Source organism: Oryctolagus cuniculus, chromosome 17 (assembly GCF_964237555.1).
Source record: "Oryctolagus cuniculus chromosome 17, mOryCun1.1, whole genome shotgun sequence".
Taxonomy (NCBI): Eukaryota; Metazoa; Chordata; class Mammalia; order Lagomorpha; family Leporidae; genus Oryctolagus; species Oryctolagus cuniculus.
The window spans coordinates 25,416,652-25,428,424 of NC_091448.1; the positions used below are offsets into that span (position 1 = coordinate 25,416,652).

Below are 11,773 nucleotides of genomic sequence, written 5' to 3' on the forward strand. Positions count from 1 at the left end.
AAAACAGCACATCCACTCTGGAAAATGGCCTGGAACTTTCTTATAAACACCCATACCATGTGACCTAGCAACTTCCCATCTAGATGTTACCCTCAAGAAATAAAAGCTTATGTTCACTAAGAAACCTGCCCGAGAATGTCTATAGTGACTCGGTTCATAATCACCAAAAACTGAAAACAATCCAAATGTCCTTCACATGATGAGCGATAAACAACCAGTGACGCGTCGGTACAATGGAGCATTACTTGGCACTTTAAAAAAAAAAAAAAAAAAATGAGCGACCAATTGTTGACACACACGCAGACTTGGGTGAAGTTCCCAGGTACTACTCCAAGTGAGAGAAGCCAGTCTCTAAGGGCCACATGCTGCATAGCTCTCTTCCATCTCTCCTGCAGAAGACCAAACCACAGCGACGGACGACAGACCAGTGGTGTGGGGGCTGGACAAGAGTAAAAATGCCAAGGGGGGGGGCCCAACACTGTGGCATAGTGGGTAAAGCTGCCAGCAGTGCCGCCATCCCATATGAGTGCCGGCTCGAATCCCGGCTGCTCCACTTCCAATCCAGCTTTCTGCTGTGGCATGGGAAAGCAGTAGAAGAGGCCCAAGTCCTTGGGCCCCTGCACCCACGTGGGAGACCCAGAGGAAGCTCCTGGCTTCAGATCAACACAGCTCCAGCTGTTTCGGCCAACTGGGGAGTGAACCAGTGGATGGGAGACCTCTCTGTCTCTGCCTCTCCTCTCTCTGTATGTAACTCCGACTTTCAAATAATAAATAAATAAATCTTAAAAAAAATAAAAGAATGCAAGGGACAGCAGGAGGTGTTTTTTTTGGGTGTAGAACTGTTCTGGATCCTAATTGTGGTGTTGGCTACACAACTCTAAACACGCATTGACAGCCACAGACTTGTACACACATCAAAATGCCGACTTCACTGTACATTAAGTCTCTTACTTCTAAAAGCCAGAAATACTTAGGTATTAATTTTAAAATTAATTTTCCAATTAGTCAAATAAAATAGCTTAATGGGTCTGTGCTTAAAAAAAATTCCAATGTCAAGAAAAGAACACATTCAACTTGGCAAATTGACATAACCTCACTTTGTCTAAATTTTCCTGCTGGTAAAATGAGGATAATAACATCTACCTCAAAGGGTTACGTGATGAGTTAGTGGTAAACACCATGCAAGGGCTTGTTAAGTAGCACATGCATACACATGGCACACACAACTTTGGGTACAAAAAGGAAACACAATTTGAGCAGGGCAACCAGGAAGTTCGTCCTTCCAGGAGACCAGGTTCTGATCATGGTTTTCAGCCGTCTCTGAAATGCAGCTCAAGTCCAGGGTCTGATCTTCACACAGACGTGACCCTTTACTCTGAGCCCTTGCTGTAGTTTTATTCTGCAACTGCTCTACCCATGTAGATTATTGTTTAAACCAGGCTCTGAGTCAAAGGAAGCTACACTACTCTTTCTACATATTCATCAGTCCTCTCTGTCTTGCCTAACATAATAAACAGGTAACTGTGTGCAGACGTGTGTTAAGCAATAGTAGGTGTCCCACCTCTGAGGAGACCAGAGCCTTAAGTGTTAGGCAAAATGGGATCCAAGCTTAACCCTTTCTAGATTTTTAAGAATTACCCCTCTCTCAGGAACAAGTAAGATCACAAACACAGCGACTGTCTTCATGCCACTCTTCCTAGCTTTCTACTTCAAATCCCTACCTCTGAGCATGGCTTTTACCACTCCCCTCCACTCTGTTTAATCCAGTAAGCCTTCTCTTCAGCATCTATTTCAAGGAAACACTTTTTGTGAAGCACTATTTAGGGCAGTGGTTCTTAAATCTACCTGTCCCAACTCAATGTTTCTAAATCCAATAGAACAGAGTAAAAACCAACCGGCTACCTCACGGCTAGTAAGGCTGGGTGCTGTTTCATGAAGCTTTTGCTTCAGGTGTGGGTGTGGGTGTGGACAGGAGGGAAGAGGTGTGGGCACGCAGGCGTGGCTCCGCACTGTGGATCATGGTCAAAAAGTTTGAGAAATACTGCTGGAGGCAACTAAATAAACAGCAGTTCTCAACTGGGAACAACGCAACCCTACAACAGTCAGCTTCCGTGGACGTGGCTTTTAGTGTTCAGTGCAGCTACTGGCTTGAAGAGACTTAAATCATCTTTAAATAAAAAAAAAAAGTCTGACTTCCCATATGAGGTAGCAAAAGCATTCGGGCAAGACTGGAAGGCAGAGCAAACCTCTTTTGGAAGCTGACTACAATATCTGACAAGGTAGAAATGGACGTACACATGTTTATTTCTTTGTCACAACCTGACAGGAAGAAACCTGCCATTTGAAATTAGGTAAGTTTTTTCTACTACATATGTAATTTCCAAAATCCAACATTTTATCACTTGGAAATATTTTTTGAAACTTATCAAATTATATAAGATTTTAAAAAATTGTACATCAAATAATGAAATATTTCTCTAGGGGCAAAGCAAGATACACATTAGAAACAGAAATAAAGATTTCTCTGCTTTTAAGAAGTTATAGCTCTCAGTCTTTGCTATGTAGTATCTATAAAGACTTTTGTGAATAACCTTTGGAATAAAAGCTGCATTCCAAAATAATTTGGCTTTATAAACTAGGAGACTATAAAAAAGCCCATTAAAATTATTTATCCACTGAAACTTATACTGAGGTCTTCATATTTAACTAACATGATTTATAAAATTACCTAGTTTATTTCTTCTCGAAAGTAGGTTAAGCGGGGCAGGTGCTGGGGCGTAAAGAGTAAAGCCACCTCCTTCAGTGCCGGCATCCCATATGGGCGCCGGTTCGAGTCCCAGCTACTCCACTTCCCATCCAGCTCCCTGCTGTGGCCTGGGAAAGCAGTAGAAGATGGCCCAAGTCCTTAGGCTCCTGGACCCATGTGGGAGACCTGATAGAAGCTCCTGGCTTCAGCTCTTGCTGTTGCAGTCATTCGGAGAGTAAACCAGTCGAATGGAAGACCTCTCTCTCTCTTTGGCTCTACCTCTCTTTGTAACTCTTTCAAATAAACAAAATAAATTTTTAAAAAATTAAAGGAAATTTTTTTGATCAAATGCAGTATTTAATAGAAACAGTGGTGTCTGAGTAGTGACTAAAGTGCATGGCCAAATTACATTCTATTAATCAACTGGTTGACAATTCTACCAAATTCCAAAAGTATTCAAAACAAGTCTAACTATATGTAAGTTTTTCATGTTGCTGTTTAGAACCTTGGAGTTCCAAAAAGTTTAAATACATGGCATCTATAAAACTTGTATTAAATTGGGGCCAGCGCTGTGGCCTAGTAGGCTAAGCCTATGCCTGTACGAAGGCATCCCACATGGGCACTGGTTCGAGTCCCAGCTCTTCCATTTCCAATTCAGCTCTGCTATGGCCTGGGAAAGCACTGGAAGATGGCTCAATGGCTTGGGCCTCTGCACCAGCGTGGGAGACCTGGAAGAAGCTCCTGGCTTCGGATCAGCCCACTTTGGGTTGTTGCGGTCATTTGGGGAGTGAACCAGCAGATGACCCCCCCCCAACTCCTCTCTCTCTCTCTCTCTGTAACTCTACCTCTCAAATAAATAAAAAAATCTTAAAACAAGAAGTGTATTAGATAAAAATTTTTTAATGATTAGCCATGCAGGAAAGGTAGTAAAAGAACTATTTAGCAGTTACAAAAACCTTATTATATTGGTTATAATTATTTTTAAAGGAATTTTCCATCAATTTAACCTTCTTTATTTAAAAATAAAAAAATACAAGGTTTGGTCTTGGTCTTTGGAATTCTAATATTGTGAAAAATCTTTGAGAATATACTGATAATAAGGTTTAAAACTATTTTGCACCACTAATTATTTCAGTATTTAATTTCAAATAGGACATTGCAGTTTTCTTGTGGGGGCAACATTCTAAATTGTTTTTTAGATTAATAGATATACACTGTCAAAATTTTTAAGAATTTATAGTGGACAAAGTAATATTACTCAGAGACAAAAACCAGAAACAACCCGAATTTTCAGTGATGGCAGAATGGACAATAATAATTTAAAAGTATAAATAAATTATAAAACATGCACATGACTAGTTTCATGAATAACTAGTTCTGTTGGTTGTGTATATGAGAGTAACTGTTGTCATACACAACAACCTGGATGAATCTGATAAGCATCATTCCGAGCTCACACAGCCAGATATGAGTGAGTACACACTGTAGTCCACTTACACAAAGTTCCACAACGTAGGAAACACTACTTTGTGACGGCAGAACTCAGGACAGTGGAGGCCGTGGCAGAGCAGTCACAGGGAAAGCAGGTGAGAGGCTTCTGGGATTGTAAGGGTCCATTTGCTGTGCTGGGTGCTGATGACACAGACAGAATTGCCTGAACTGCATACCTCTGATTTCCCTACTTTTCTATTTGTACTTTAATCAAAAATTTACTTAAAAAAATACAGTGAAGCCTCTCCTGTCAATCCAGCTTCCAACCACCCAATTCATCCCTCAAGAGACAACTAATACTACAAGTTTCTTATGGAACTAATAATTTCTTATAGTCACTTTCCCACCATACAAACAACAGCACATGCCACACACTGCCCAGTAGCTTTTTCCTTAACACTAGAGTTTATAGATTTTTTTCCATAGCAATATAGTTTCCTCATCTTTTTTTGCAGATATATAACATTTATTCTGTTGTATGAATATACACCAACTTAACTAATACTATACTGACAGACATTCAGGTTATTTCCAAAGTTTTGATGACTTAATTTTAATTTAAATGACTCAGTATGCTAAAAGGAAAAATGTGGGGCTCTCTGCAATGATGAACTTTCAGAAGCAAGGTAATTTCAAACTCCAGCTCTAGCAGTACATTAACACAGGAAAAGTCCCTGGCTATCCCTGTCTTGGTATTAAGAGGAAAACATACAGATTTTTTTCATAAAATTTAGATCACAAACTCTCTCCCCTCCAAAACAAAATGAAAACACAACTTCATTGCATTTTGTAAGTGTTCAAAGGCTCCTACTATTACTTTAGATACATGAAAATGAAACATTCAAAAGGGCAAAAACAATTCATCAGGGCCTAGTTACACTGGTTAAGTCTTCTCATTCTGTAGGCCGCACAGTGTAAGAAGCTGTGTTCCACTGAATCCCCAAAACAATCAAAATTTCAAAGCTGAAAAGCATAAATGTTATTAGAGACAAAACCACCTGACACTGCATATCCTTGCTTAACCTGGCAGAGTCATAACCCTCTGTCAGCACACGCACAGCAAAGAGCAAGGAACCAGGCTGTGCACACATTCTTTCCCACCTCTTCTCGATCAACAGCCCCTGCTCACCACATACTCACTGGTCTGTCCAAAAAAAAAAAAAAACCTGGCTGAAGCCACCAGCTATCTGCCAGGGGTGGGGAATTTTTTTTTCCGCCAAGGACCATTTATAACGTCATTCACTGGCCATACAAAATTATCAACTAAAAAATGGGCCTGCTCTAGATGTACTGAATTTCAAGTCCTGCCTGCAACTGCATTGGCAGGGCTAGGTCAAATGATTTTGCGAGCCGTGTGGGCCCGCAGGCCGGGTGCTCCCCACCCCCACCCCACCCCAGTCAGCTTCGCCATCTGACTTCAGTGACCCAGGAGAAAGAATAGTTAAAAAGAAAATAGCACTCTTTCCACAAAGAGAAAGTTTTACTCAGCAAAATGTATTGTAGTTGAGGGAAAAAACACTAACTTAATCACTTAAATTTTGTTTGTTAAGCACTAATAACATTATGGAGCTGTTATTATTACACATTCTGGTCAAGATTAAGTTTTTTCAGGTGTACCACAAAATCTACAGCAAGTAAAAGACCACTATTTGCCAATCTCTCCTTATCAGCAATCCAACATTAACAACTTATGGCCTAATGGGCAAGCCCCTCCCGTAGCTCGAAAATAAGACAGTGAGGATTAGTAGATTGTTTCAGCCAACCCTAAGGCGTCACTGATGGGTCTACCCTGCCTGAAAAGCATCCAGGTAACTCTGTGGGCTCAGACCTATCTAGTGCTACCCTGCAAATATGACAGAAGAACTCAATTCTAGAGCAACCTAAAAAATCCTTTTCTTAAAGCATCTGAGAGGGAGAAGGAAGGGTGTGGCGGGCGGGAAGGGGCTGGTGTGGAGAGCTGGATGGAGCCCATCTGCTGGTTCACTCTGCACACGCAGGCAAGGCCAGCAGCCCACAAGTCAACCCATGCAGCTCTCCCATGTGGGTGGCGGGGACTCAGCTGCTTCAGCCATCACCATCTCCTCCGCAGGGTCTGCACTAACAAGGAACCAACCCAAGTACTCTGGTGTGAGATACAGGTGTCAGCCTTTAAAGGAGCTCTAGGCATTGGATAAAAGTATATGCAGGGCCTTTACCGAATTCGCTTTTCAAAGTATTCAATCTCTTAAACCATAAAGAGGAAAAAAGGGTCATATTTTATCATAAAACAGTTTTTGGCTAAAAACTAAGGGAAGGAACTACATATACACTCTACAGGCCTAAAGCAGAGTCGATAAAATCTGACTAGATTAAGGAACCTTTTCTTTCTTTCTCCCACCAAAGTAAAAATGCATAAGGTACTCAAACCTACCGCCCTAATAACAGTTCATGATCAAAGTCTCAGAAAAGCAACGGGAATTCTAAAAGAAAATGTTCCTAAGTATTTTTAAAAATCAAACACAACTGCTGAATAAACAAACAGATTAACTAAAATAAGCAACTGATGTCTCCACGGATTCTACCAAGCACTTTATGGCTGCATTAACCATGAAAATTTACACAAGGCTTTGCACGTGATTCAACTCTGGACACAGAACTCATTGAGATACGTTAATGTCCTAAAACATGCCTTTCACCACATAAGCTCTGAATAGGCTTAAAACAAGCATAGACTGTGGGTAACACTGTAGCATTTGGAGCTAGGTTTTATTGTCTCCACCAAGTTCAACCAGCCATAGAGCAACAAATCAAAGTTCCAATAAGCACATTGCACCTGCAAGACTTAGGTATGCTCCAAACCAAATATTTGCAATTTTTTTCATCTCAAATCTGCCCAAATGAAAGAATGCAGATTGCAGCACCAGACCGCTCAGTCTTGTCGTAAGCCAAACGATCTGCAGTTTCATTCCAGCAGGCTCTGTATCCTACCATTTACTGAGTCCTTGATATGAACATATGCCAGCAACGGTGCTCAGAGCTTGCCTACATTATCTCTAATTCTATCAAATTTCATTCTGCTGATGAGGAAACTGAGGCCGGGAAGGTCAAGGTGACTTGCTCAACAACGTAAAAGCCAATAGATGGTGGAGCTGGGACTTAAACCTCGCTCCACTTGGCTCCAAAGAACTATCTCCCTTCAGCAAAAATCAGGAGCTGCAACACCAGTTCACCTCTATCAAAGTAAATTCAAGTTCCAACTGTCTGAAAGGATATCAGCTGACAAAAGCCCAAAGCTAGCTAAAACAGTGCACAAGACCCAAGAGCTTCCAACGAGGAGGTGCAGTGAGCTCCTTTGGAATAACTAGTTCCAAAGGCTACGGTTCAAAATACAAGACAATCCTTTTTTTTTTTTTTTTTTTTGGCTGTCTCTCAACTGACGTTTTAGAACAAGGGAAATGAAACTCAAGAGTAGTCACACTTTTAGTAAAATTATCTAAAACCCCTGAGAAAAGGGTGGCTCTTTTTTTAAATAGCTCACATTACCATTTGCTTCTTCGATAGGCTTCAGACACTCAAAAACAAAATCACATCAGTAGCATTACTAATCGGCTTCTCTTCCCCTACGGACTTGAAAAGTATTTTCTTACCACACAGCAAGATGACTTCCCACACTCAGAGCAGAAATGGAAACAGCTCTGGGTGTCACGAATCAGCTCTGGAGGCCACCGGCTGCACAAAGTGGGAGCTGCTTCCCCTGCGCTGGAGCGGCCCTGAAACCTCCTGAGGGAAGAGTGTCTGGAGGAGGGTGCTGGAGAAGCCACAGCAGCTGCTGGCGCCGAGGCTCCTGAAGGGCTTCACTGCTGTGCAATTGTTTTCCAGCTCCCAAGCTCTGAATCTGACCAGGAGAGAAGCCTGTTCTCACGGCCATGTGTGTTATATGATCAGCTGCTCCATGGTGTGTGGGTGTTGAGGTAAGTGACTTGTTCCGCAATACCAAGCCAAGGAAGCACACCGTCAGCTGAGATGGCAATGGTCTGTCACCATTCTACGTTGACAAAGAAAAGTAGCGCATTTGCAACTTTGAAATGGTTTGGGTTTAGCATAGGCAAATAATTTCCGATAGTAAAACTTCAGGTGTGACATGAATAAAAATATAACCTATGATACAAGCCGCTTTGAGCATGTATATTAGGTAATAAAAATGTGATATTTGCAACCTCAGCACGCTTTATAACTTCGTAGGGTACGCTGCATAGTTATTAGACTACTACTCTTCAGGTATGTGGAACAGGTTCCATGCAAGATTCTAAGGCTCCCTGACCTCCCAAAATACTAGGCAATACCATGAATCCCTCAGCTCCTTAGGACCCCCCAAAATGCAAACAATATGAAAGTCTCAAAGGACTCTTTAAATTAAAAAAAAGAATTACAAGCTCTTCAAGAGCTGGCGTCTGTGCTGATTTACCATCATTGCCCACCACACCACCATCACAAACTGGAATAAATGTCTCAATTAAAATATGTTCAAAAGCCAAAAGCTAGGTAAAGCAGAGTAACTTAAGCAAAAATAGCTGACCATTTAGCACCTGCTTATTGATAGAATGGTACAAAGGTCACCCCAACCTCTAGATTCCAAACGTGGAGACCAAATTCCCTAACTACAATTAAAAATCTTCCCTTAAAATCGAATTTTAAAATGGACGATTTTGATGACATTATCACCCTTAATACAGACATAAAATCATATTCGATAGTTAGAAAAAGTCTTTCACAAAACATCTGTTCTGCTATGGAAATGACAAAGCTTTCGTCTAAGAGGTCACTGTCAACCAGGCATTATAAAAGAGCGCACAAACTTTGCTGTTGAAATTTGCTACAACTAGAAGATCGTGTCAGAACACACACCTTATCAAACTGGCCAAATTTAAGCAAATTCTTTGGACTTGAGTTTTAACTCCTGAAAGACTCTCACATACATTTTGTTTTCACAGGAAGACAGGGAAATGATACCTTACAAATACCTAACTCACTGTCATCAAAGAACAAACACAAGGATACATACATAAGCTACTCTGCTGTTTACTGCTCCGGGCCAAAGGAACTCTAATCCCTAAACACAAAACAAAACACAGAACTCAAGTTCCTTTCACTTTTGCGTAATACAGGTCTTACTCTGAGGTCCCGGGACCAGCTTCAAGACGCCTGTGGCTGCATTCAAAAATTAAGTTGTCTGTTGCACTGAGGGGCCCAAAAGCTTCCGTGACCCCACAAAAAAGGTCTAGGAGACGCGGAACGAGGCACTTCCAGGAGCAGCAACACTCAGTGGGGAATCGCTCTAAGCAAAATTACACTAAGGAAAGGTGGCACCTATCGGAATGCAAAGTGTGCCGCCGTGGTACCAAGAGTCGCCCGCCAGCACCGACAACCTCAGGGCACCACGCCGGAAAGGGCCTCCCTGGGGAACACCCCCTGGACTCCAGGCACTCGCAGCCCACCTCCCAGCGGCAGCGGCCCTTCGACCCCCTCCCCACACACACACATGTTGTCAACAAAGCGTGTGCTGGTGGCCATTCCCGGAACAATACGGGCCTGGCCACCCTCCGGAACAGAACGCAAGGACCTTCACCCCAAAGCGGGCCCCCCCTTCCTGCACGAGGCCGCGACCACAGGTGCTCCGCGTGCCGACGCGAAGAAATCCCCACACCCCGGGTGTTTCAAACGAACGGGGCTCGAGCATCACTCAGGTGTCACCCAGAGCCCGCCGCCGCGCACCGCGGTAGTGATGACCAGGGGGACGAGCTGGGGACAATCCGAGGCACGCGCGGGCGGGCGCGGCCCGTGACCTCGGCGGCGGAGAGCACCCTTCTCCAAGGCCGAGGACATTCCTCGGACTGGCACAAGCCGCTTCTGACAATGGATCCGCCGTGACAGGGGCTGCTCGGCTACCAGGAAGTGTGTGCGTGCAGTGGGGGAGGATGCCCTGGATGGGATCAAAGACCGGCCCGCCCGCAAGAGGAGCACGCATATGGAACCTGAAATCCTGCAGACACTCTCGGAGCCCAGGTCCTCTCCACGGCAGACATCCCTCGACAATGAACGTGTTACGTGCAGATGTGACGGCGGTGTCACTGCCTTGGGTGTCTCCCGTCTAAGACTCAGCAGAGCCCGATTGGCGGTGGAGAAAGGTCCGCATTACCCACCCGGGGCGAGTGCGGGGGTGCTGGCGGCGGGTGCACACCAAATGCATTCTCTCTCCAGGCGGCACAATACTCCCCCGGGGGCTGGAGGTTCGGGCGCAAGCGCAGGGCGGGGGAGGCAGTGGGTGCAAAACCACCAGCTGCAGGGCAAGGAGGACCGGTGCAAACCTCCCCTCGGCCCGCTAGCCCGTGCCGCCCCCGCTTCCCCTCGGGCCTCAGGGCGAGAGGACTCGCTGCAGAACTGCAGCCAAGCCCAGGTCTGCCGGAGAAGGGCGAAGGGGCAGGAGCGGGGTGCCCCCGGCCCGAGCTCGCTGCCAGACGAGCGCAGCGCCCGGGGCCTCCCCGCCGGATGGGGGCTGCTCCGGCCTAGTAGCACGCAGCTGCTCGGCGAAGGGCTTCGCCGGCCCGTGCGGCCCGGCCCGGGCCAGCGGACGGCGGGGAAGCGGGGGCTGCTGCCCGGGGCGCCGCCGCGACGCTGAGGTGTGCGTGGGGAAGGGGCCCTTACTCACCCGGGCCGGCCGCCTCCGCCGCCGCCGCCTCGGCCGCCGCCGCGGCGGTCCATCCCTGCGGCGGGCGCCTGTCGCCGCGGCGCTCGAGCAACAACCGCCGGCCGGGCCGGCCCCTCCCCCTGCCCAACGTCTGCGCTCAGGGCCGCTCCTCAGCCCCGGCCTCGGCCTCGGCCGCCGCCGCCGCCGCCGCAGCGCTACGTGGCCGCCGCTCCGACGTCTCGCGACTCCCTTCCGAGCGCGCGAGGGCGAGCGGGCCGGCGGGGGAGGGGGTGTGCGTGTGTGGATGTGCGCGAGAGGGGGCAGGGAGGCGGCGAGAGCGCGCGCGCGCGCGCCCGCGGCCCCTTCCCTCGCGACCGCCCCCCCCCCCCGCGCGCGCGCCCAGCAGGGATCCGACGCCTCCCTCCACCCGCCCCTCGGCATCCCGGCCGCGGGGAGCAGCGGCGCGCATGCGCAGCCCTCGGAGCCGGCCCAGGCGCACCTTTTCTCCCTCCTGCCACAATGTGAGCGCTCAGCCGCGCAGATAACCGCCGACTCCCGGTTCCGCCCCCGCCCCTTCCCACTCCGCCCACTCCCGGGCGCCCAGGTAAAGGCGCGCGCTGCGCATGCGCGCCGCTCTCCTGGGGTCGGGGGGCGTGGTTGCTGAAAGGAAGCCAAAGTGGAGAATGGGAGGCAGCCGAGGAGGTGGGTGTTGGTTTCCACCAAGTGGTGGGTCAGGGTTAGAAAACGGTAAAGCGAAGAGATGGGCGACAGGAGGTGGAAGTGAGATCTGGAACTTGAAGAGCCGTTGGCTTAGTGAATAAAGAAAGAGCCTGTTGGGCGCGGGCCGCCGTGTCACGCACCGGAGGGCAGTG

The 11,773-nt window shown here is 46.8% G+C and overlaps 1 protein-coding gene across 3 annotated transcripts in view; it reads right to left on the bottom strand.

The window, feature by feature from the left end:
* Positions 1-11,541, bottom strand: part of ZNF652 (zinc finger protein 652) — a 65,176-nt gene extending 53,635 nt beyond the window's left edge. Inside the window, exon 1 of one of the 3 annotated variants that reach the window (XM_070060829.1) lies at positions 11,401-11,541. The gene's annotated coding sequence lies outside the window, so the exon portion shown is untranslated. Of the gene's footprint in view, positions 1-10,922; positions 11,063-11,400 lie in introns of those variants that run through there. The other 2 variants (XM_070060830.1, XM_051824872.2) reach the window with 2 other exon arrangements.
* Between the last annotated feature and the right edge of the window lie 232 nt (positions 11,542-11,773).